Here is a 25,192-nt window from a genome sequence, read left to right as displayed (position 1 = left end):
AGCAAAATCGGGGGCACCTGGAGAAGAAGGGACCCCAGGGCAGAGACTGGAACCATTAGTTCAAGACCATCAAGGACCTAAGGGCTCAGATTTTCGCAAATACTGTGGAAAATGTCTGCGTTGTTCAGCAGATTGACAATGCCCGTCTTGCTGATGATGACTTTAGAGTCAAGTATGAGACAAAGCTGGCCGTGCACTAGTCTGTGGAGAGCAACATCATGGGCTCCTGCAAAGTTACTGATGAAACCAATGTCACTCGGCTGCAGCTGGAGACACAGATGGAGGCTCTCAAGGAGAAGCTGCTCTTCACAAAGAACCATGAAGAGGAAGTAAAAGGCCTACAAGCCCAGACTGCCAGCTCTAGGGTGACTGTGGAGGTACATGCCACCAAATCTCAGGACCTTGCCAAGATCATGGTAGACATTTGGGCCCAATACAACAAGCTGGCTCAGAAGAACCGAGAGGAGCTAGACAAGTTACTGGTCTCAGCGTCTCAGCAGATTGAGGAGACCACCACAGTGATCACCACGCAGTCTGCCGGAGCTGGAGCTGCTGAGATGGTGCTCATGAAGTTGAGACTTATAGTCCAGTCCTTGGAGATGGACCTGGACTTGATGAGAAACCTGAAGGCCAGCTTGGAGAATGGCCTGAGGGAGGTGGAGGCCCACTACACCCTACAGATGGAGTAGCTCAATGGGATCCTCCTGCACCTGGAGTCGGAGCTGGCACAGACCCGGGCAGAGGGGCAGCACCAGGCCCAGGAGTACAAGGTCCTGCCAAACATCAAGGTCAAGCTGGAGGCTAAGATCATCATCTATCGACGCCTGCTGGAAGACGGTGAGGACTTCAATCTTGGTGATGCCCTGGACAGCAGCAACTCCATGCAAACCATCCAAAAGACCACCAGTCACCGGATAGTGGATGGCAAAGTGGTACCTGAGACCAATGATACCAAAGTTTTGAAACATTAAGCCAGCAGAAGCAGGGTCCCCTCTGGGGAGGAGGAGGCCAATAAAAAGTTCAGAGGTCAAAAAAATGGACAACTCATTTTAAGGGATGAGATGATGTTGAAGATAAAGCCTGCAGTGACAGAACATCCGCATCAATTTGTGAGGACAAAAATTCATTTTGTTTGCATCCCAATTGAAGAAGACTGGTGATTAACAGCAGGAATGATAGTCAACATCATAGACATCTTGATGGACATTAGCTCACACAATTCTGACTCCAAAACTAAAGCTGAGCAGATTTCCACTCAATGGGTGCCAAGACCATTGCGCCCAGATCAGTTGCAGACAACAGCAGAGCTTTCAATGAAAAAATTTTAACCAGTGGGTTCAAGATTCAGAGCATATCTTCAAAGAATTGTAAAAGGTGATGAAACATGGTTTTACCAATATAATCCTGAAGATAAAACACAATTGGCCGGGCGCGGTGGCTCAAGCCTGTAATCCCAGCACTTTGGGAGGCCGAGACGGGCGGATCACAAGGTCAGGAGATCGAGACCATCCTGGCTAACCCGGTGAAACCCCGTCTCTACTAAAAAATACAAAAAACTAGCCGGGCGAGGTGGCGGGCGCCTGTAGTCCCAGCTACTCGGGAGGCTGAGGCAGGAGAATGGCGTGAACCCGGGAGGCGGAGCTTGCAGTGAGCTGAGATCCGGCCACTGCACTCCAGCCTGGGCGGCAGAGCTAGACTCTGTCTCAAAAAAAAAAAAAAAAAAAAAACACAATTAAAGCAATGGCTGCCAAGAGATGGAAGTGGTTCTGTCAAAGCCAAAGCGGACAGACTAAGAGCAAAGGTTATGGCAACAGTGTTTTGGAATGTTCAAGGCTTTTTGCTTGTTGACTTTCTGGAGAGTCAAAGAAATAACATGTGTTTATTATGAGAGTGTTCTGAGAAAGGCAGCCAAAGTTTGAGCAGAAAAATGCCCAGGAAAGCTTCACCAGGGAGTCCTCCACAATAATGCTCTTGCTCATTTCTTTCATCAAACAAGGGCAATCTGGCAAGAGTTATGATGGGAAAGCATCAGGCATCCACCTTATAATCCTCATTTGATGTCTTCTAATTTTTTTGTTTCCTAATCTTAAAAAAACTTTAAAGGTCACCAATTTTTCTTCAGTTAATAATGTAAAAAAAATTGCATTGACACGGTTACATTCCCAGTTCTTTTGAGTATGGACTAAATGGCTGGTATCCTTGCTTACAAAAGTGTCTTGAATTGGATGGAGCTTATGTTGAGAAATAAACTTTGTATTTTTTATTTTTATCTTTGAATTCCATTTTTTCCATGAACTTTTTAAAGTCCCTTCTTATTTGTTAACTTCATAACTGGAAAAATATAAAAGACATACTTTATAAACCCATGTGATACGTTTTTGGTCCAAGCTAGATTATATTAGCACATGTAACCTAACTAAAGTGCACTATCAAAACAAGAAATATCCTGTTGCACATAGGATTCAAAGATATACTATTGCTTGATGATTATCTTTAGAAATCTTTGAAGGCTTCTATGAACATTCTTCTTCACCTTTTTTCAAACCTAATCTTGCTTTGTATTATGTATTTAAAGGAGATACTAGCTTTACTTTTAGGTATTTTAGTTAATTGTCCTGAAATGTATTACTAACATCATCACTTTATCAATTCAATATGATTATATCTGCCATAAAGGACAGACATTATTAGACCCATATCATGTGACTAGGGCTATACTTTAGGATTGAATTTACAGCAAAGTTTAAAGCACAATAAATAGTGCTACTCTGTTTTATTCACCCACTCACTTTTTGTCTCTTTATACTATATTGTGGAATAAGTCCATGTGTGAGACCAAAGGACCTGGTAAAAGAGAGGCAGAAAAACAGACAGACAGACAAAGAGAATGCTTCTCAGCTGCTGACTGGTTAGTGAGTCTCCTAAATCACTTGCACAAGTTGTTATAACTACAAAAAAGCAAATAACTGAAGATCTAGATGTAGGTTAGAAATTGTAAACTCAAATTTTTACAAGGATCAGGCTAGTAGTAAATATTTGCCTAGAAGAATGTTGCCACCCAGAAATAGGGTTTACTGCCCCCTATTAGACAAGAACACTTATTTTTTGCCTTATTTCTTCATTTTTCAAAGTTAACTAATTTAAAAAGCCCTGTGTGGCTGCTGCTTCAAGATGGTCCTCAATAATTCCTGCCTCCTGATATAACACTGCTGTGCAATACCCCCTTGCCCCCCATGTTGTATCATGGGTAGTCTGTGTAACCAATAGCATACTGTGAAAGTATGTGTCACTTTGGAGATTATGTTACAAATGAATGAAGTTTTCATACTGGACAGGGATGAACACTGGTGCTCTTGGTTGTTTTCTCTTTTGCCCCCCGCTTCTCCTCTCCTTTTATTTTCTCTTTCTCCCCTTCCCTTCCCTTTCCCATCTCCTCTATCTCCTTCTCCCATTCACTTATCTGTTTCTTCATCTCTCTCTCTCTCATCACTCACTCTAGAGAAAGCCATAACTATGAGAAGTCCCATGAGGTGGCTTACGTGAAGAAAGATGGAAGCCTCCTGCAAGCAGCCAAATGTGTGGACTTGCAAGACATTCTACAAAAATCAAATCTCCTATGACCAGAACCCAGCTCACTCCTTGATTGTAGCCTCATGAAAAAGTGAGCCAAAACCAACTAGCTGAGCAATTCTCAGGTTCCTGACCCCAGAGAAAATGTGAAATAATAAACGTCTGTTGTTTGAAACTGCTGAATTTGGAAAGTAATTTGTTATAGAGTCATAAATAATACAGATTTTGGTGCATATTAGTGGGATGCTGCTGTAATAAAAAACTGAAAATGTAGGTGTCACTTTTGAACCAGGAAGTGGTCTCTGGGAATAGTATTAATGGAAGGTTGAAGTAATTTCAATAAGCTGTTAATACAGCCTTTAAGAAGGCTGCAGAGTAAGAACTTCTAGAAAAATGAGGTAAATATTACTGGAATTATGTAATGGGAGAAAGTTTCACAACACTGTTATCTTCAGTAACTTGGGAAGTAGAAAATGTGCCCAATGAATTGGATGATCTATCTAGGGAAATATCTAAGCAAAGTGTGAAAGGTGGCCCCTGGCTGCTTCTTGCTAATTAAAGTGCAAAAAGAAAGAGATAAACTCAAGGAAGAACTGCGATATGGTTTAGATGTTTGTCCCCTCTAAATCTCATGTTAAAATGTGATTCTGAATGTTGAAGTTGGGGTCTGATGGGAGGTGATCGGATCATGGTGAAACCAACCCAACTGCCCCCACAGACTGTTCTTTTTGATAAACATAGAAATTGCCCCTTCTGGTCTTAAAAAGCTTGAAACTTGTATTTGTTTTATCTGAGTTCCTTCCTCAGAAAAGGACCTTCAGGCCTCTCAAAGAAAGTATCAAAGAACTGAAACTCACCAGACGACCGCACCACATCATGGATCCCTCATTCACCATGATTGCGTCCTTGCCCCTTCCCTAATTCTTGTTTTCTTACACACTGTTACATTTCTCCCCTGCTATATAAACTCTTAGTTTTAGTCAGGCAGATGGATTTGAGATTGAGCACCCATCTCCTTGGCTGCAGCAACTGATTAAAGCCTTTCTTGGCAATAATTGTTGTGTCAGTGATTCGCTTTTTGTGAAGCAAGCAGCAAGACCTACATCAAACTATTGGTGTTTCGGTAATAATGGGGCGGATCCCTCATGAATGACTTAGCACCATCCCCTTGGTAATAAGTGAGTTCTCCCTCAGTCCATGTGAGATCTGGTTGTTTAAAAGTCTGGGACCTCCTCTCTCTTTTTCTTTTGCCATGTGATGTGCTGGCTTCTGCTTTGCTTTCCGCCATGATTTTAAGCTTCCTGAGGTCCTTACTAGAGCTGAGCAGATATTAGTGTCATGCTTGCACAGACTCAGACTGCAAAAGCATGAGCCAATTAAATGTCTTCTTTTAATTTTCTTTTTTTTTTTTTTTTGAGAGAGTGTCCCTCTGTCACCCAGGTTGGAGCAGTGGCATGATCTTGGCTCACTGCAACTTCCACCTCCTAGGCTCAAGCAATTCTCATGACTCCGCCTCCTGAGTAGCTGGGATTACAGGCATGTGCCACCATGCCCAGCTAAGTTTCGTATTTTTAGTAGCGGCTGGGTTTTGCCATGTTGGTTTAGGCCAGTCTGAAACTCCTGGTCTCAAGTGCTCTGCCTGCCTTGGCCTCCCAAAGTACTGGCATTAGCCACCATGCCTGGCCAAACTTCTTTTCTTTATAGATTGCCCAGCCTCAGGTATTTCTTTTTTTCTTTTTTTTTTTTTCCAAGACAGAGTCTCACTCTGTCACCCAGGCTGGGGTGCAATGGCACAATCTTGGCTCATTGCAACCTCTACCTCCTGGGTTCAAGTGATTCTCCTGCCTCAGTCTCCCGAGTAGCTGGGATTACAGGCATGTGTCATTGCACCCAGCTAACTTCTATTTTAGTAGAGACGGGATTTCACCATGTTGGCCAGGCTGAGACTTTTTTTTTTTTTTTTTTTTGAGAAAGAGTCTCACTCTGTCACCTAGGCTGGAGTGCAGTGGCATGATCCTGGGTCACTGCAACCTCTGCCTCCTAGGTTCAAGCGATTCTCCTGCCTCAGCCTCCCGAATAGCTGCAACCACACACGCCTGCCACCACACCCGGCTAAGTTTTGTATTTTTGTAGAGACGGGGCTTTGCCATGTTGGCCAGGCTGATCTTGAACTCCTGACCTCAGGTGATCCACCTGCCCTGGCTTCCCAAAGTGCTGGGATTACAGGAATGAGCCACTGAGCTGGCTGAGATATTTCTTTACAGCAATGCAAAAGCAGCTTACTACAGACTGTTAAACAAAGAGATAGCAGGTTTTGATTGTTTTGAAAATTCTCAGTCTATAATATACAGAAAGCAAAAGATGCCAAAATTAAGAAATGATTATCGAGCAAAGATTAAATCAGGAAAAGAGCTAGGAAAATATACTTCAGAAAGGTGACTGGTTTTCTTCCGGTTTGACACTTAATGCTGTGTGGGTCTCTTGCGAGTAGTTGTTGCTGTTTTGCAGGGTGGGAGGGGGAATGTAATGTCATTAAACAAAAGAACTCTGGGAATTAACCAAAGGCTTACTCTATTCAAGAAAATCAGCTGAATCTCAAAATCAACTGAATCTCAGCAAGTACAGCAAGCTATTATGGCATTTTAAATTGCACCATTTTTCCTTTGCGCTGAAGCTACAAGGTAACAAAAACAAAACAAAACAAAAAACGAAACAAACAAAACAAAAAAACACCAAAACAAACAACTGCACTATTCTCATCCTTCCTCCTCAAGACACACAGAGCCCCCATGGCAAACACTGAGAGTCTTACGATTGTAGACATATAAGGAAACCTCTGTTCAATCATTAGTTGATCACTAAGCTAACTACGTGAAGATGTCAGTGGGCACAGAACACAAAGAATACTACCTTCACAGAATTAGTTTAGAAAAGTCACTAAACAAAGAATAACAACAATGATACAGCAACAACAAACCTTGGGGTGGAGGATAATCTGATTTCCAGTTGTCACACTGTATTATTTTAAATATTTAGTTTTTAAACAAAACATTATGGGACATGCAAAGACATAAAAACGTATCACACATGGGGGAAAAAGTCCACAGAAAATGTCTCTGAGAAAGCCCAGATATTGAACTTATTAGACAAAAGAACTTTAAATCAGACATTTAAAATATGTTCAAAGAATGAAAGGAAACCATGTATAAACAACTAAAGTATGAGGAGAATATTTCACTAAACAGGCAATTAAATAAATTTATAATAAAGAACCAGACAGAAATTGCGGTGCTGAAAAGTACACAAATTAAAATGAAAAATCACTAGATATACACTGGTAGATTTGACCTGGCAGAAAAAAGAACCAATCAACTTGAAGATAGGCAGACTAAGATTATTCAGTCTAAGGACAAAGATGGAGAGGGTAGGTAAGCAGGTAGGTGAACAGAGCCTCAGAGACCTGTGGGACACCAATCAAATGTATCAAGATTTACAAAAGGAATTCCCAGAAGGAAAGAAGAGAGAAAAGCAGAAAAAAATATTTGAAAAAAAAAATGACAACGCCCCCAATTTGAAGAAAATATTTATTTACACATCTAAGAAGGTCAACAAATGCTAAGCACAATAAACTCAGAGATCACATTTAGATGCATCCTAATCAAACCAAAGACAAAGAGTAAATTTTGAAAGCAGCAAGAAAAAAAGTAAAATAAAATAATCACAAGTAAGGGACTAAACAAACCGTTAGCTAGACAGACCAAGAAAATAACTAGAGAAGGCCTGAGTTACTTTCTAAAACCAGAAATGAAAGAAGATATACCACCACTGATCTTAAAAAAACACAAAAGATTATCAGAAAATACTATAAAAAACAGTACACCCATAAATTAGATAACCTAGATGAAATTGCCAAATTCCTAGAAGGACACAAATTACCAAATTGACTCAGGAAGTAACAGAAAATATGAATAAACCTGTAAAAAGCAAAGGGATTGAATTCATAACCAAAAATTTACCCCAAATAGAGGCCCAGGAACAGATGGCTTCAATGGTAACCTCTACCAGATATTTAAAGAGAAATTAATCCCAATCCTTAAAAGCTCTTTAATAAAATGGAGGAAACACTTTCAACTCTATTTATGGGTCAATATTATCCTGATATCAAAACCAGAGAAAGCATATGAAAACTATCAAATAAAAAAACCCTATCCATTAGCAATACACATATTAGATATTGCAGGTTCAGTTCCAGATGACTGGAAAAAAGCAAGTATTGCAATAAAGATAGTCGCAAGAATTTTTTGCTTTCCCAGTGCCTATATATAAGTTATGTTTAAACTATAGTCTATGAAGTGTGTAATAGCATTATGTCTAAAGAAGTACCCATACCTATGGTATAATGTTACATGTTGGTTCTCATCCATGGTTCTTGGCTCCTAACTTCCACAGCCCTTGTTACAGTCTTTTATTAGGGGTGTGTTGGGTGTGTTAGGTCTCAGGAGCAGGCCCCAAGAAACAGAATCTCTCCTGCCCTCCTTTCACCTGCCCTAACGTAGGACTCCAATCCCCTGCCTTTGTAACTGTGGGTCTTAAGACCCTCCTTAGATATGGTCTTGCCCTGTACTCTGGAAGATGGAATGCTGATGTCAAGAAGCTTCCATTAAAAACCCAAGAGGGCTGAGTTCGGGGGGTTCCAAATAGTTGAACATGTGAAGGGCCCTGGAGGGTGGCATGCCCAGGGAGGGCATGGAAGCTCCACACTCCATTCCCCATGCCTTGCCCTGTGCATCTCTTCATCGGTATCCTCTGTAATATCCTTTAGAATAAGCCAGTTAAGTGTTTCCTTGGGTTCTATGAGCCATTCCAGCAAATTAATCGAACCCAGAGAGGGGGTCATGGAACCCCAACGTGAAGCCAATCAGTCGCCCCGTGAAATGTAACACTATCTCCAGGTAGATAGTATCAGAATTGAATTAGAGGGCACCCAGGTGGTGTCCACTGCTCAGTATGTGGGGAAAACCATTCAGGCCTCTGGTCACAGAAGTCTTCTGTGTTGTGGTGGTATGAAAATATAGGAAAAAATGCAGCTTGAGAGAGTTTTTCCTGAACACCTTAATTTAAGAATACTTTATTGTTAAAAAATTCTAACAATCATCTCAACCTTCAGCAAGTGGTAATCTTTTTGCTGGTGGAGCGTCTTGCCTCAATGTTGACACTTGCCGAATGATAAGGGTGGTGGCTGCTGAAGGGTGGGGTGGCTGTAGCAATTTCTTACATTAAGACAACAATGAAATTTGCCCACTGATTGATTCTGCTTTCATGAAACACTGCTCTGTAGCATGTGATGCTATTTGATGGCATTATACCCCAAGTAGAACTTCTTTCAAAATTGGAGTTAATCCTCTCAAACCCTGCCACTCTTTTATCAACTAAGTTTATGCAATATTCTAAATCCTTTGCGGTCATTTCAACAATGCTCACAGCATCTTTGCCAGAAGTAAATTCCCTCTCAGGAAAGCAATTTCTCTGCTCATCCATGAAAAGCAACTCTTCATCTATCAAAGTTTAAACATGAGATTGCAGCAATTCAGTCACATCTTCAGGCTTCACTTCTCTTTCTAGTTCTCTTGCTGTTTCTACCACGTCTGCAGTTGCTTCCTCTTGAAGCCCTCAATGTTATCTATGAGGGTTGGAATCAACTTCTTGCAAAGCAACTTCTTCTGTTAATTCTGATATTCTGACTTCCTCCCATGAATCAGCAACGTTCTTTTTTACATTTATTTTTTTGTTTTTGAGACTAAGTCTTGCTCTGTTGCCAGGCTGGAGTGCAGTGGCGCAATCTCGTCTCACGGCAACCTCCGCCACCCAGGTTCAAGCGATTCCCCTGCCTCAGCTTCCCGAATAGCTGGGACTACAGGCGCGCACCACCACACCTGGTTAATTTTTTTTGTATTTTAGTAGAGACAGGGTTTCACCATGTTGGCCAGGATGGTCTCAAACTCTTGACCTTGTGATCTGCCCCACTTGACCTCCCAAAGTGCTGAGATTACAGGCGTTGAGCCACCGCGCCCAACCGAATCAGTAATGTTCTTAACGGCATTTAGTGAATCCTTTCTAGAAGCTTTTCAATTTACCTTGTCCAGATCTATCAGAGGAATCACTATCCATGGCAGCTACAGCCTTACAAAATGTATTTCTTTTATAATAAAACTTGGATGTAGAAATTACTCCTTGATCCATGGGCTGCAGAATAGATGTTCTTGTTTTCAGGGCATGAAAACAGCATTAATATCCTTGTATATCTCCATCAGAGCTCTTAGGTAATCAAGTGCATTTTCAGTGAGCTGTAATATTTTGAAAGGAATTCTTTTTTCTGAGTAGTAGGTCTCAACAATGGATGTGATGGTTAATATTCAACTTGACTGGAATGAAGCATGCAAAGTATTGTTCCTGGGTGTGTCTGTGAGGGTGCTGCAAAGGAGATTAACATTTGAGTCAGTGAACTAGTAGAGGTAGACCCACCCTCTATCTGGGTGGGCACCAAATAATCAGCTGCCAGCTCGGTTAGGATAAAAGCAGGTGGTGGAATGTGGAAAAATTAGTCTGGGTAAGTCTTCTGGCCTCCATTCTTCTCTCTTGCTGGATGCTTCCTGCCCTCGAACATCAAACTCCCAAGTTCTTCAGCTTTTGAACTCTTGAACCTACACCAGTGGTCTGACAGGGTGATCAGGCCTCCAACCACAGCCTGGAGGCTGCACTGTCGGCTTCCCTACTTTTGAGGTTTTGGGATTCAGACTGGTTTCCTTGCTCCGCAGCTTGTCAACAGTCTATTGTGGGACTTCAACTTGTGATTGTGCGAGTCAACTCTCTTCAATAAACTCCTTTTCATATATACATCTATCCTATTAGTCCTGTCTTGACTAATTACAGATTTTGGTCCCGGGAGCGGTTTTAGAGGAACAGAAGTTTAAAGATGGAGTTTTTAAGTTGGTTTTTGGGTTTCTGGAATTGGCTGCTTAATATGATTAGAACCAAAAATGTTAAGAACTCTACCTCTAATAGTATGGAGAATACTGATAGTCCTTGGCATAAACGGTTTAAAGAGTTAGGCAAAATAAATGCATTTGATACTCCTGATTCACTGCCTGTGAGAGGCAAGTTTAGTGACTCTGTACATAATACCTTTGACCATATGTAAAGAACCAAGGAATATAATGAAGTTGGTTGTTTGCTCCTAAGTTCACTAGACAAAGTGATGAAAGAAAATTATGAACTCAGGGATTCTATCTCCCGGCTCAAGAGGAACAACATGCTGAGTCTCAAATGTAATAAGACTGCTCTGAGTGAGAGTTTTATCTCCTGTCAATAAAGAGCTGAAATTGTGGAAAATCAGACACAAGCTCTTATCATGCGAGTGGCTGACCTGCAACGAAAGGTTCACACACAGTCTCACAAGGTGTGTAGTGTTTAAAGTGAGGGCACTGACTGTAAAAGAAGGGGCCTTGCAACTTGGAATGGGAACTTGTGGGAGAATCCTGATGAGGCTGGGAGCACTAATCTACTAAATTCTGATGAGTCTTTTTAGTCAGAGGAAACAGCCTCCCCACTCCCAGTGGTGGCAACATCCCCAACACATCCCCTTCCCAACCCGGGCAGCCATCAGCCTTTCCACCTTTGTCTGAGGAGATTAACCGTACACTGCCTAAGGCAACAGTGATGGCCTCCCAAGGCAGCTGCCAGGCAAGACAGTGCCGATTCTCCTCAGGATCCAACCCTAACACCCCTGTTTGCTTTTAGACCTGTAACTAAAGATCTGGCAGGCCCCTAGAGGGAAGGTTCAAAGTGTTACCCGTGATGAGCTGCGCTACACTCCAAAATAACTGTTTGAGTTTTCTAACTTATATAAGCAGAAATCTGGAGGACAGGCATAGGAATGAATATGAAGGATGGGGGATAATGGTGGAAGAAACAAAGTTGGATCAGGCTGAATTTATTGATTTGGGCTCACTAAGCAGGAATTCTGCATTTAATGTTGCAGCTTGGGGAGTTAAAAAAAGGTTCTAATAGTTTATTTGCTTGGTTAGCTGAAATATGGATTAAATATGGGCTCAAGGCCAGGTGCAGTGGCTAATGCCTATAATCCCAACACTTTGGGAGGCCAAGGCAGGCAGATAATTTGAGGTCAAGAGTTCGAGGCCAGCCTGGCCAACATGGTGAAACCCCATCTCTACTAAAAACACAAAAATTAGCCGGGTGTGGTGGCGGATGCCTTTAATCCCAGATACTTGGGAGGCTGAGACAGGACAATCGCTTGAGCCCAGGAGGTGGAGGTTGCAGTGAGCTGAGATTGTGCCACTGGACTCCAGCCTCGATGACACAGTGAGACTCTATCCCTGCACCCCACCTCCCCCCAAAAAAAGATGGACCCCTGTGAGCAAGCTGGAAATGCCTGATTTCCCTTGGTTTAATGTAGAGGAAGGCATCCAAAGGCTTAGGGAGACTGGGATGTTAGAGTAAATTAGTCACTTTAGACCTACTCATCCCAGCTGGGAGGGTCCAGAACACATACTCTTGACCAATACTTTGCAAAACAGATTTACAAGGGCAGCACCTGCATCTTTCCTGAATTTCTTTGTCACCAATTTCCCAATCATGATTTTTCCAAGTCCATGCAGTGTGGACTTTCCCTTCCAAGTCTAGGAAGGGAAATCTTCCTAGTGGGCAGAACTTCGAGCAGTGCACCTCGTTGTGCACTATTCTTTGAAGGAGAAATGGCCAGATGTGCGATGATATACCGATTCATGGGCTGTAGCCAATGGTTTGGATAGATGGTCATGGACTTGGAAGAATCATGATGAGGAAATTGGTGACAAAGAAATTTGGGAAAGATGTTGTGTGGCTGGACCTCTCTGAGTGCTCAAAAACTGTGAAAATATTTCTATCTCATATGAGTGCTCACCAATGGGTCACCTCAGCAGAGGAGGATTTTAATAATCAAGAGGATAGGATGACCTCTTTCCTCAGCCACCCCTGTCATCGCCCAATGGGCCCATGAACAAAGTGGCCATGGTGGCAGGGATGGAGGTTACACATGGGCTTAGCAACACGGACTTCCAATCACCAAGGCTAACCTCGCTGCAGCCACTGCTAAGAGCCCAATTTGCCAGCAGCAGAGACCAACACTGAGCCCTCAATATGGCACCATTCCTCGGGGTGATCAGCCGGCTACTTGGTAGAAGGTTGATTATATTGGACCTCTTCCATCATGGAAAGGGCAACAGTTTGTCCTCACCGGAACGGACACTCCAGATACGGGTTTGCTTATCCTGCACGCAATGCTTCTGCCAAGACTACATGCGTGGACTCAAGGAATGCCTTATTTACCATCACAGTATTCCACATAGCGTTGCCTCTAACCAAGGCACTCACTTTACAGCTAAAGAAGTGAGGCAGTGGGCTCATGCTCATGGAATTCACCGGTCTGACCATGTTCCCCATCATCATGAAGTAGCTGGATTGATAGAATGGTGGAATGGCCTTTTGAAGTCACAATTAAAACTCCAACTAGATGACAATACTTTGCGGGGCTAGGGCAAAGTTCTCCAGAAGGCTGTGCATGCTCCGAATCAGCGTTCAATGTATGGTACTGTTTCTCCCATAGCCAGGATTCATGGGTCCAGGAGTCAAGGGGTGGAAGTTGAAGTGGCACCACTCACCATCACCCCTATTGATCCACTAGCAAAATTCTTGCTTCCTGTTCCTGTAACATTACGTTCTGCTGGCCTAGAGATCTTAGTTCCAGAGGCAGGAATACTGCCAACAGGAAACACAACGATTCCGTTAAACTGGAAGTTAAGACTGCCACCTAGATACTTTGGGGTCCCCCTACCTCTCAGTCAACAGGCTAAGAAGGGAGTTACAGTTTGGCTGGGGTGACTGACCCAGACAAACTATCAAGATGCAATCAGTCTACTACTCCACAGTGGAGGTAAGGAAGAGTATGTGTGGAATACAGGAGATCCCTTAGGGCATCTCTTAGTATTACCATGCTCTGTGATTAAGGTCAAAGGGAAGCTACAGCAGCCCAATCCAGGCAGGATTACAAACGTCCCAGACCCTTTGAGAATGAAACCTTAGGTCACTCCATCGGGAAAAAACCCACAGCCCACTGAGGTGCCTGCTGAAGGGAAAGGGGATACAGAATGGGTAGTAGAAGAAGGTAGTAATCAATACCAGTTACGACCACGTGACCAGTTACAGAAACGAGGACTGTAATGTCATAAGCATTTCCTCCTCAATTTATTAAGAACATGTTGTGGCCGGGTGCGGTCGCTCATGCTTGTAATCCCAGCACTTTGGGAGGCTGAGGCGGGCAGATCATGAGGTCAGGAGATCGAGACCATCCTGGCTAACACGGTGAAACCCTGTCTCTAGTAAAAATACAAAAAATTAGCCAGGCGTGGTGGCACGAGGCTGTAATTCCAGCTACTTGGGAGGCTGAGACAGGAGAATCACTTGAACCTAGGAGGTGGAGGTTGCAGTGAGCTGAGATCATGCCACTGCACTCCAGCCTGGGTGACAGAGTGAGACTCCATCTCAGAAAAAAAGAACATGTTGTGCATGTATACACTTGTACTAAGAAAATATCTTCATTTTATTTCCTTTCTTTTCCCTTTATCATGTGTCGTAAGATTTATTGACTTCATATCAGCATTAAAGTGCTGTTAACCAAGATAACTTGATAGGTTTTAGCCCCAAACTTCACCAAAAAATGTTAAAAAGCCAAATCCCAGCAACCCACGTATAACCCAAAAGGCAAATTCTTTTTTTTGCCTTTTGCATATATTGAGGATAAAAGAGGGGTAAAATTCTGAATAGCATGTGAAGCAATGATTGCTGTTTTGTACAATTTTGTAGTGGTAATCATTAAGATACAATTTTTTGAATGTATGTCTATAGATTAATTGTCGTCCATTTTTGGAGTATTTGTTTTCACATACGTAAGTTACTACTATGCTCAATTGAGGCCTATTCAAAGTTTGACAAAATGATTTAATAAAATATTGATTTATTTATTTTGAAACAGGGTGCCACTCTGTCACCCAGGCTGGATTGCGGTGGCACAATTTCAGCTCACTGCAACCTTAACATCCCGGACTCAGCAATCCTTCCGCCTCAGCCTCCTGGGTAGCAGCTGGGACTACAGGCACACACCACCACATCAGGCTAATTTTTGTACTTTTTGTAGAAATGGGGTTTCACCATGTTGCCCGGGCTCATCTCGAGCTCCTGGGCTGAAGTGATCCGCCCGCCTCCCAGAGTGCTGGGATTATAGGCGTGAGCCACTGGGCCCAACCTGATAAAATAATATTTAATAAAATTCCTATAAGAAAATAAAAAAAAATAAAAATAAAGTGCTGTTAACTTTATGTAATAGCATTTCGACTGGGGACTGGTGCACTGTACTAAGGATAGCTGTATTATGTTAGGCACAATTATTACCTTGCTACTGTCTTTATTTGAATATTATGTGTGATTTCAGATGTGTATAGGTTCAAGTTGACAAGGGGTGTGATGGTTAATATTGAGTGTCAATTTGATGAGATTGAAAAGTCTTGTTCTTGGTTGTGTCTGTGAGGGTGTGGCCAAAGGGGATTAACATTTGAGTGAGTGAACTAGGAGAGGTAGATCCACTCTCAATCTGGGTGGGCAACACATAATCAGCTGCCAGCTTCCCTAGGATAAAAGTAGGCAGCAGAATGTAGAAAAATTAGTCTGGCTAAGTCTTCTGGCCTTCCTCTTTCTCCTGTGCTGGAAGTTTTCTGCCCTCAAATGTTGAACTCCAAGTTCTTCAGCTTTTGGACTCCTGGACCTACACTAATGGTTTGACAGGGGCTCTCGGGCCTCCGGCCACAGACTGAAGGCAGCATTGGTGGCTTCCCTACTTTTGAGGTTCTGGGATTCAGACTCCTTTTCCCTACTTTTGAGGTTTTGGGACTTGGATTGGCTTCCTTGCTCCTCAGCTTGCAGACAGCCTATTATGGGACTTCACCTTGTAATCATGTGAGTCAATACTCCTTAATAAACTCCTTTTCACATATACATCTATCGTATTAGTCCTGTCCTTTTAGAGAATGCTGAATAATACGGTGGGCTTAAAATAATCAGTAAACCATTCTGTAAACAGATGTGCTGTCACCCAGGCTTTGTTGTTCTACACATAGAGCACAGGCAGAGTATATTTAGTGTAATCCTTACAGGCCCTAGAATTTTTGGCATGGTAAATCAGCACTGGCTTCAAGTTAAAGTCATAGCTGCATTAGGCCGTAACCAGAGAGTAAGCCTGTCCTTTGAAGCTTTGAAGCCAGGCATTGACTTCGCTCTAGCTATGAAAGCCCTAGATGGCATCCTCTTTTAACAGAAGACTGTTTCATGTATTAACACATTGAAAATGTATTGTTTGGTACAGTCACCTTCATCAAAGATCTTAGCTAGATCTGGATAGCCTGCTGCAGCTTCTATATCAGCACTTGCTGCTGCTTCACCTTGCACTTTCATGTAATGGAGACAGCTTTCTTTAAATCTCAAGAACCAATCTCTGCTAGCTTCCAACTTCTCTCCTGAAGCTTCCTCTCAGCTGTCTCGGCCTTCAACGAATTAAAGAGACTTAGGCCCTTGCTCTAGTTTAGGTTTTGGCTTAACAGAATGTCATGGCTGGTTTGGTCTTCTGCTCAGACCACTCAAACTTTCTCCCTATCAGCAATAAGCCTGATTTGCTTCATCACTCATGTATTCACCGGAGCAGCACTTTTAATTTTCTTAAAGAACTTTTCCTTGGCATACACAATGTGATGCATTGTGCAGAAACTGTTTGATGTGATAGGAGTAGCTTTTGGCCTATCCCAACTTCGATGTCTTTCTCATTAAGCTTAGTCATTTATAGCTTTTGATTTAAAATAAGAGGCATATGACTCTTCCTCTCACTTAAATACTCAGAGGCCATAGTAGCGTAATTAATAGGCCTAACTTCAATCCTGTTGTATCTCAGGGAAGAAGAGGGCCTGAGATGGGAAAATGAGTGGTCGGTGGAACTGTCAGAACACACACATTTCATCTTCTCATGTGGGAGTGGTTCGTGGTACCCCAAAATAATTACAATCATAACATCAAGGATCACCATAACAGATACAATAGTAATACTAAAAAAGTTTGAAATACTGTGAGAATTACTAAAACGTGACACAGAGACATGAAGTGAACATGTTACAAGGAAAATGGCGCAAACAGACTTGTTCGATGCAGGGCTGCCACGTACCTTCAATTTGTAAAAAAAATGCAAAATCTACAAAGCGCAATAAAGCAAAGCATAATAATACAAGGTTTGTCCCTCTAGACTCAGTACTCAATAAAATGCTATCAAAGAGGATCCAGTAACACATTAAAAAGAATTATACACCATGAACAAGAAAGCTTTATGTCAAGAATTCCAGGTTGGTTTAACATATAAAAATCAATCCATCCTGGCTGGGCACAGTAGCTCAAGCCTGTAATCCCAGCACTTTGGGATGGTGAGGTGGGCAGATCGCTTGAGCCCAGGAGTTTGAGACCAGCCTAGGCAATATGGTAAAGCACCGTCTCTACAAAAAACACAAAAATTTAGCCAGGCATTAGTGATGTCTGGCCCCTGTAGTCCTAGCTACTTAGTGGGAGAATCACTTGAGCTCAGACAGGCAAGGCTGCAATGAACCATGACTGCACCACTGCACCACAGCCTGGGTGACAAAGAGCCTGTCTCAAAAACAAACAAACAAAAATCAATCAATTCATATAATTTAGCATGTTAACAAACATATTAACAGAATACAGAACAAAAGCTACATAATCTCCATACATGTAGAAAAAGTCCTTGACAAAATACAATTTCCTTTCATGGCAAAAACAATGAACAAGCTAGGAATAGAAGAAAATGTCCTTAAATCTCATAAAGGTATCTGTAAAAAATCCACTGGGAACATGGTATTTAATGGTGAAAGGCTAAAAGCTTTCCCCCAGAATGCTTTGTCAGGAACCAAACAAGGATATACGCTCTTATCACTTCAACACTATAGTGGAGTGTCCTAGCCAAGGCAATAAAGCAAGAAAAATAAATAAAACACATCTGGATTGGCAAGGAAGAAACAAAACTCTCTTTTTATATAAATAATATAATCTTGTGATATATAAATTTAATTTAGATTACCGTTGTATAATCTTGTATATTTGCATATAATCTTATATACATACATTTCTAAGGAATCTGTATACAAACAAACATTAAGAACTAATAATCAAGTTCACAAGGTTACAGGATACCAAATCAATATACAAAAATGAATTTTATTTCTAGCCAATGGCACAAAACAAATCCAAAATGCAATTTAAAAAAAATCACATTTACAATGGCATCACAAATAAAATACTTATAAAAAATAAACTTTAAAAGGTGGAAGAATTGTACACTGAAAACTGGAAACATAATAAAGACTTAAAATAATATAATAGGAATACGTCCTCTGTTCACAGATTGAAAAACTTAATATTGTTAAGATGGTAATACTCCTCAATTTTTATCAACAGGTTCAACACAATCCCTATCTAAATCCCAGTTGGCAGTTTTATAGAAACTGGCAAGCTGATTCTAAAATTCACATAAAAATGCAAGGGACCCTGAATACCCAAAATAATCTTGAAAGAGAACAAAACTGGAGGATTAGCATTTTCTAATTTCAAAGCTTACTATAAATACAATAGTCAAGACTAGGTGTTACTAGACAGACATGTAGAATAATGGAAAACAATCGAGTCCGAACATAAACGCATTCATATACAGTTAATTTATTTTTGATGAGTACCAAAACAATTAAATGGGAGAAAGAATAATCTTTTCAACAAATTATGCTGGGAAGACTGGATATTTCAATGCAAAATATGAAGTTGGACCTCTACTCCACACTATATACAAAAATTAACCCAAAATGGATCAAAGATCCAAATATAGGAGACGAAATTATAAAACTCTTAGAAGACATATGTTTAAATCTTCATGACCTTGGATTAGGCTATGATTTCTCAGATCTGACACTAAAAGCACAAACAACAAGAACGAAATGGATAAACTGAACTTCACGAAAATTAAAAATTTTAAGCTTCAAAGGACACTACCAAGAAACAAAGACAGTCCACACAATGGGAAAAAATATTTCTAAACCATATGTCTTGTAAGGGTCCAATATCCACCATATATGAAGAACTCTTACAATTCAACAATAAAGACATGCCAAATATGAAAAATGGGCAAATGATCTGAATAGACATTTCTAAAAAGAAGATGTTACTAATGGCTTATAAGTACATGACAAGATGCTTAGCATGATTAGTTATTAGGAAAATGAAAATCAAAACTATGAGATACTATTTCATACCCAGTAAGACTGTTGTAATAAAAAAAATGCAAATAACAAGTATTGTGGAGGATGTGGAAAAACTGGAACCCTCATACAATTTTGGTGGCAATGCAAAATGCTACAGCCACTTTGGAAAACAGATCAGCTTTTCCTCAAAAATGTAAATAAAAGCCAGAGGAAGTGGTAGAATGCCTGTAGCCCCAGCTACTCAGGAGGCTGAGACCGGAAGACTGCTTGAGCCCAGGTGTTTGAGTCCAGCCTGGGCAAAATAGTGAGACTCCGCTTCCACACACAAACATGAAGTAAAGAGGTTTCTACTGTTTAACTGCACAAGCCCAAAACTTCAATACAGTGTTAAATAGTATAAGAGAAACAGGAGAATAATGTCTTGTTCCAATTTTAGTTGGAATGCTGCATTTCCACATTAAGTATTATGTTGGATTTAAACCTAGGATATATGTGTTTTACATTTAAAAAATACATCAATTTCTGTTTTACTGAGTATTCATTTTTTGTTCCTCTTTACATTAACAAGTGAGTAATATCAAAGGACTTCCTAAAACTGAACCACTTTTGCATTACTGGAATAAATGTCATGACTGTCATATATTGTTTTCTAAATGTAGCATAGGATTCTGTTTGATGCTTTTGTATTGATATACGTGAGACTGTTCTGTAGTTGTATGTACCTGTGTGTGACCATCACATGATTTTTATCTAGATTAATACCATACTCAAAAGTAACTTGAAAACTGTCTTTTTCTATGTTCTGGAAAAATGTACAGAGCATTGAGATGATCTGATCTTAGAAGTCTTGGTAAAACATTCCTTTGAAACCGTCTAAGCTTGGGCTTTTACTGAGCTTTCTTGATACCTTTTCCTATTTCTTCTGAAAAAACTGATCTGTTTAACTTTTCTGTTTCTTCTGGGACAATTTTAACAAACTGGATTTTCCAAGGAAATAATCCATTTCACTTAAGTTGTGCAAAATAAAATCTTACCATTTAAAAAATTGTTTCAATAGTTGTTATTCTCCCCTTGTCATGTCTTGCATTTTAATACTTTCTGTTACCCCCTCTCCTCCTCCCACCTCTACTCCCACCAGTTACGTTAACTAGTGGTCTATTTTGTTGACTTTTTCAAAGAACCAGTATTTTTTTCTATTTACTTTTTAGTCCTATTGCTTTTATCTTCAATCTCATTTTTTGCTTTCATCTTTATTATTTCCTTCCTTGTTCTTTATTCTGATTTACTTTGTGATTTTTCTTAGTTTTTTGATGAAAATGTAATTTATTTTTCTTTAATTTATGGCTGTAAATACATAAGGCTGTTCAGTCTTTTTCTAATCACTGTTTTAATTATATCCCCTAGATTCTTATATGTAGTTTTTTTGGTCATTATCAATATTTTGAAGAAATTCTGTAACTTTGCTTTCACTATACACCTAAAGTTGTTTAAAACAGTATTAACATTGCAGGTAAATAAGACTTTTAAAATGTTTTGTTATTCATGTCCATCTTTACTGCACTATAATGAAAAAATGTTTTTTGTATTGTTTCTACTTTATGGAACTTAGGATTTCTTTTTGACTTAATATATAAAAATTTTTTGTGAATGTTCCATGTATACTTGGGAAGAAAATATATTTTATGTTATTTGAGAATGGAGTTCAATATATATTCATAAAACATCCCTTGTGCTTCTATATGCTTACTTATTTTAGATTCACTTCACATATCTTGGACTAAAAGTGATGGATTAATTCTGTGTATTTGTCCTTCTGAATTATCTGTCGTTTCTGTTTATGAAGATGGTTGCTAATGTTATCTGGTACACAGATACTAGTAAATGTTACATCCACATTACGATTTATGGTCTTTAACACTATGAAGTAGCCCTTTTGCCGCCCAATTTCTACCCTGGTTGACATTAGAATTAATCTTGGCTTTCTTTACTGTTTTCATTTGCCGTCCATACCTTTTCTCACTCCTTTACTTTTAGTCTTTTAAAATCATTTTATTTCAGGTATGTCTTGCCAATATATACAGCTCAAACTGAGTCTTGCTTCATGAACCATTCTAGACACCTGTTTAATAGGGGAGTTCAATGTTTTCACATGTCCTACAATGACTCATATATTAGTGTCAGCTTACAGAGTTACGTTTTCTTTTTCTTTCTTCATGTGGTCCTTTTTCTTTGCTTTGTAAAATTTTTCAATATTTAAGATGGTTTGTCTTTTTACTGATTACCAGTTTTACCTTCTTATGATGCCATTAGTCCCCTTTTCCTTAGTTAGGCTGTTTGGTATTCAGGCTTCAAATGATATCTTTGATTCCTAAATAATACCTAAATGACACTCAATGAATTTTTCCTACTTCATTTCCCACTCTTTCTAATCTTCACTCTGCTTTAGCCTTAGATAAAATATGGCCAATGCTCACAATCGCTCCTTTTGCCATTTATTAATTTCATGAAATATGCCATAGAGTATGAGTGTGAGCAGGTAGGGGGACATATGTGGCCCACCATCACTTTTTGTAGATAAAGTTTTATTGAAACACACCCACACTAATTCATTAATGTACTGTCTATGGATATTTTTATTATAATGGCAAATATGGTGAATTGCAATAGAGACCATATTGCCTGCAAAATCTCCAATATTTATTTTCTGGGTCCTTTACAGAAAATGTTAGCTCCAGTAGATTATTCTAGTAGTGCTTTAAATACAGTATTTCTTGAGTTCTTGCATATTTATGTTTTGACCACCTTCATACACAAAATAGAACTTGACGGAACACAAAAGTTTCGCTTATTTTTTAACTTCTTTGAAAATGTTGCTCTGGGGCTGTCTTTCTTTAAATGTTCTTGTTGAGAATTTTGATTCATCTGATTTTTATCTTTGTGACTTAGTATTTTTGTCTTGAGGTACATTGGGTTTTTCCTTTTTTAAAATTATCATAGTTTTACCTGTATGTCTCAAAATTTGCTATTCTGTGTCAATTATCCCAGGTATGTAGTGAGCTATGTAGTTTCAAATATATTTCTGGAAAGTTTTCTCAAATTATAGTTTCAATATGTTCCACTATTTTGTTTTCTTCTTTGGGGCTCCAATTACACCTGTGTTGGACTTTTTGCTGTTCAAGCACTGTTCTAGCAACAACTTTTTACTCTACCTTTTTATCATTTTATTTCATTTTCATTCTCTCAGCCATTTTCAAGCTTTCTCCAAAGACTCTTATATTTTCAGTCAAATCTATTCTCCTTTGAAATTAAGTCTTTCTTTCTAACAGGATTTCTTTTTCTAAAATTGTATTCCTAAGTTTAGTCAATTCTCAATTCCCATCTTCCTTTTTATCTATTTCTTTTTGAATGTCTGGATTTTATGTAAGGTGTTTTATCATATCTGCCAATGCTTCTTTTAAGAATATATAAATTCACTTTGAAGTGTTATGATGTACCATTCTTCTGTTTTTCTGCTTGTTTTTTTTTAAAGAGAATTTCATATGTCCTATATTCTATTCATTTTGAATTACTTTATATTCCCAAACCAGCAATTACTGTCATACATAAAAACTGCTGTATACAGAGATAATCTGGATGAAAAGAACCCTTATGCTGGTATGGTATAGTTCCTTTAATTAGTGGTGCATTTTGAATGGTAGAGTGGAATGAAGAGTTGATATGCTTTCAGTTTTGTGATTCTCTTTTGTTTCCACAGGACCCTTAATTTCTTCCTTCCATTTATTAACAAGATTCTAAGTAATATTCCTTCTAACTCACCCTTCTCTTCTTCAGAAATGGTACCTTGCCAAGACTGCTACCTCTGATCCTATGATTTTAAGACTCTTCCTTTTTATTTCCTGGTATCAAGTCCTTAGACTTCAGGGATTTTTTATGGATTACAGGGATTTTTAGGGAAGTGATATATTATGAATGATACTGTAATGAAGGACACATGACTGTGTATTTGGAAAATCCATAGAACTGTACTACATATACAAACTGATCCTGATGTAAACTATGAACTTTAGTTAATACTAATGTATCAGTATTTGTTCATCAATTGTAACAAATGAAATACACCAATGATAGGTGTTACTGGGGAAACTGAGGGGATGGGGGAAAAGTGATTATATGAGAATTCTGTACTTCCTGTTTAGTTCTTCTGTAAACCTAAATCTGTTCTATTAATTGAAAATTAAAACAAAACAAAAAATTGAATTAAGTGAAAATCTATTTTTTGATTTCATGTTTTTTCCTTTAAAAAGCATTCAGTAGATGGCACCAGAGATCTTTTAGAATAAGGAATCACTAGATGCACTGTATAATTCATAAAGCTTAGTTCTGATGTTGATACATGCTTTAGAGATCCTATTTATTCCTTAATGAATAATATAATTGATGCTCTGAGAAAGGTGTGTTGAAGACAAATTTAGCTGCAAGTTTTATCATTCAATAAGTGAATAATCATAGAAATGCAGGAATGCAGATCTGCAGAATTATGGAGCAACAATAATTCCACATTATGGGTAAAGTTTTAAATTCCAATTCACATTTTGACAACTACACAGCACCTTCACTTGGCACTTCTTTACTACTAGTGAGCAAGTATCTCAATAGTAAAATTGTTTTTCTCCATACACTAAAAGCATTCACGAAACATGGTATCGAGGTATTTTAAAATATATTTTCTCCTCAGGCTAGAACAGAATAAAGTATGAAGTCTTTCTAAAAAATAGACAGTGAAAACAAATCAGTTACCCACTATGTAACTAACTGCCCACTCACTGGCATTCAAACTGACACACTCAATATGCAGTTTCACAGAGAACAAATGAAGCAGTCCTGACTAAAAAAAAAGTGATATTATACAGATGCCCGGTTATTACATACTTTGCCCATTAATGAAGTTTCAATACTATATATGGCCGTTTTGGTAGGTACAGAAGAAGAAAGAAGGAATCAAAGTAACATTTGGAGAGAAGAGTAAAATGTGTTCTTCTTCTTCCAGATTTAGAATCTAATTCTCAGAAAACAAATTATCAATGATGGCAGTGCTGAAATAATACAAATCAAGTGTATTAACCATTAATTGCCAATACAGTCTTTTGTAGTTTAGAAAATAATTACTACTTAACATATATTTCCATGAAAAAAAAAATACTACTCACAGTTCCAAATGAATTAATCAGTAATATGGTTTAGATGTTCTGTCCCCTCCAAATCTCATGTTGAAATGTGACCATCAATGTTGGAGGTGGGTCTAGTGGGAGATGTTTGGATCATGGGGCCAGATCACTGAAAGATGGCTTGGTGCTATCCTCACAGTAATGAGTGAATTCTCACTCTATGGGTTCACGTGAGATTTGGTTGTTTTAAGGAGCCTTGCAGTTTCCCCTTCCCTCCCTCCCTTGCCCTTTCTCTCTTGTTCTTCCTCTCTCACCATGTGATACATTGGCTCCTCCTCCACCTTCTGCCATGATTGTAACCTCCCCGAGGCCCTCACCAGAAGCAGATGCTAGCACCACACTTCTTGTGCAGCCTGCAGAACCGTTGAGTCTAAATAAACCTCTTTATAAATCACCCAGTCTTAGTTATTCCTTTATAGCAATGCAAACAGATTGACACAATCAATAAATTTTTAGAACATAATTTAACTACAGTTGAAAAACAACAAAAACATAGAATGAAATTAAGTGTAGGTACACAATAACTGAAAAAGCAATTTTGGAATTAAGTCCTCTGAAAGTATATTACACATTACTGGGTAATAAAAAACCATGACCACTGAATGATCTCTGAATTCTCCAGAAATATTAAATAGATGTACTAAACTTACAAGAGTAAACTATTTACCTATACCTTTGGAAATACACATTGGAAAACATATAGCTAATGATTTCCAATCTTTTATAATATAATTCTCTACTTTTAATTCAAAGACATTGTCAATAAGACACAAGTACCTCGGTGTGGCAATTTTTATAAAGAGTAATATCAATTTGATCCAAATATAAAAGAAATTTGTTAGACCTACAATCTTAGTGCAGATAATTATATGACTTCTTAAGCCTTTGTGAAATGTTAAAAATAGCTCCTAAACTTTTATCCACTTTTCAGGACCACTAGAATTCTGGACCTACCAGATTTTAGATAAAATCTAATCCAGTCTCATA

The 25,192-nt window shown here is 39.2% G+C and overlaps 1 protein-coding gene across 16 annotated transcripts in view; it reads right to left on the bottom strand.

Moving 5' to 3' along the window:
- The window catches only part of LCORL (ligand dependent nuclear receptor corepressor like), a 180,658-nt gene that overhangs the window by 67,332 nt on the left and 88,134 nt on the right, over nt 1-25,192 (bottom strand). The window contains exon 1 of one of the 16 annotated variants that reach the window (XM_021938331.2): nt 4,428-5,017. The exons of the other annotated variants lie outside the window; for them this stretch is intronic. The gene's annotated coding sequence lies outside the window, so the exon portion shown is untranslated. Of the gene's footprint in view, nt 1-4,427; nt 5,018-25,192 lie in introns of those variants that run through there. 16 annotated transcript variants of the gene reach the window in all.

This window comes from Papio anubis, chromosome 3, assembly GCF_008728515.1.
Source record: "Papio anubis isolate 15944 chromosome 3, Panubis1.0, whole genome shotgun sequence".
Classification (NCBI taxonomy): domain Eukaryota; kingdom Metazoa; phylum Chordata; class Mammalia; order Primates; family Cercopithecidae; genus Papio; species Papio anubis.
This window is presented reverse-complemented; position numbering and strand designations above follow the sequence as displayed.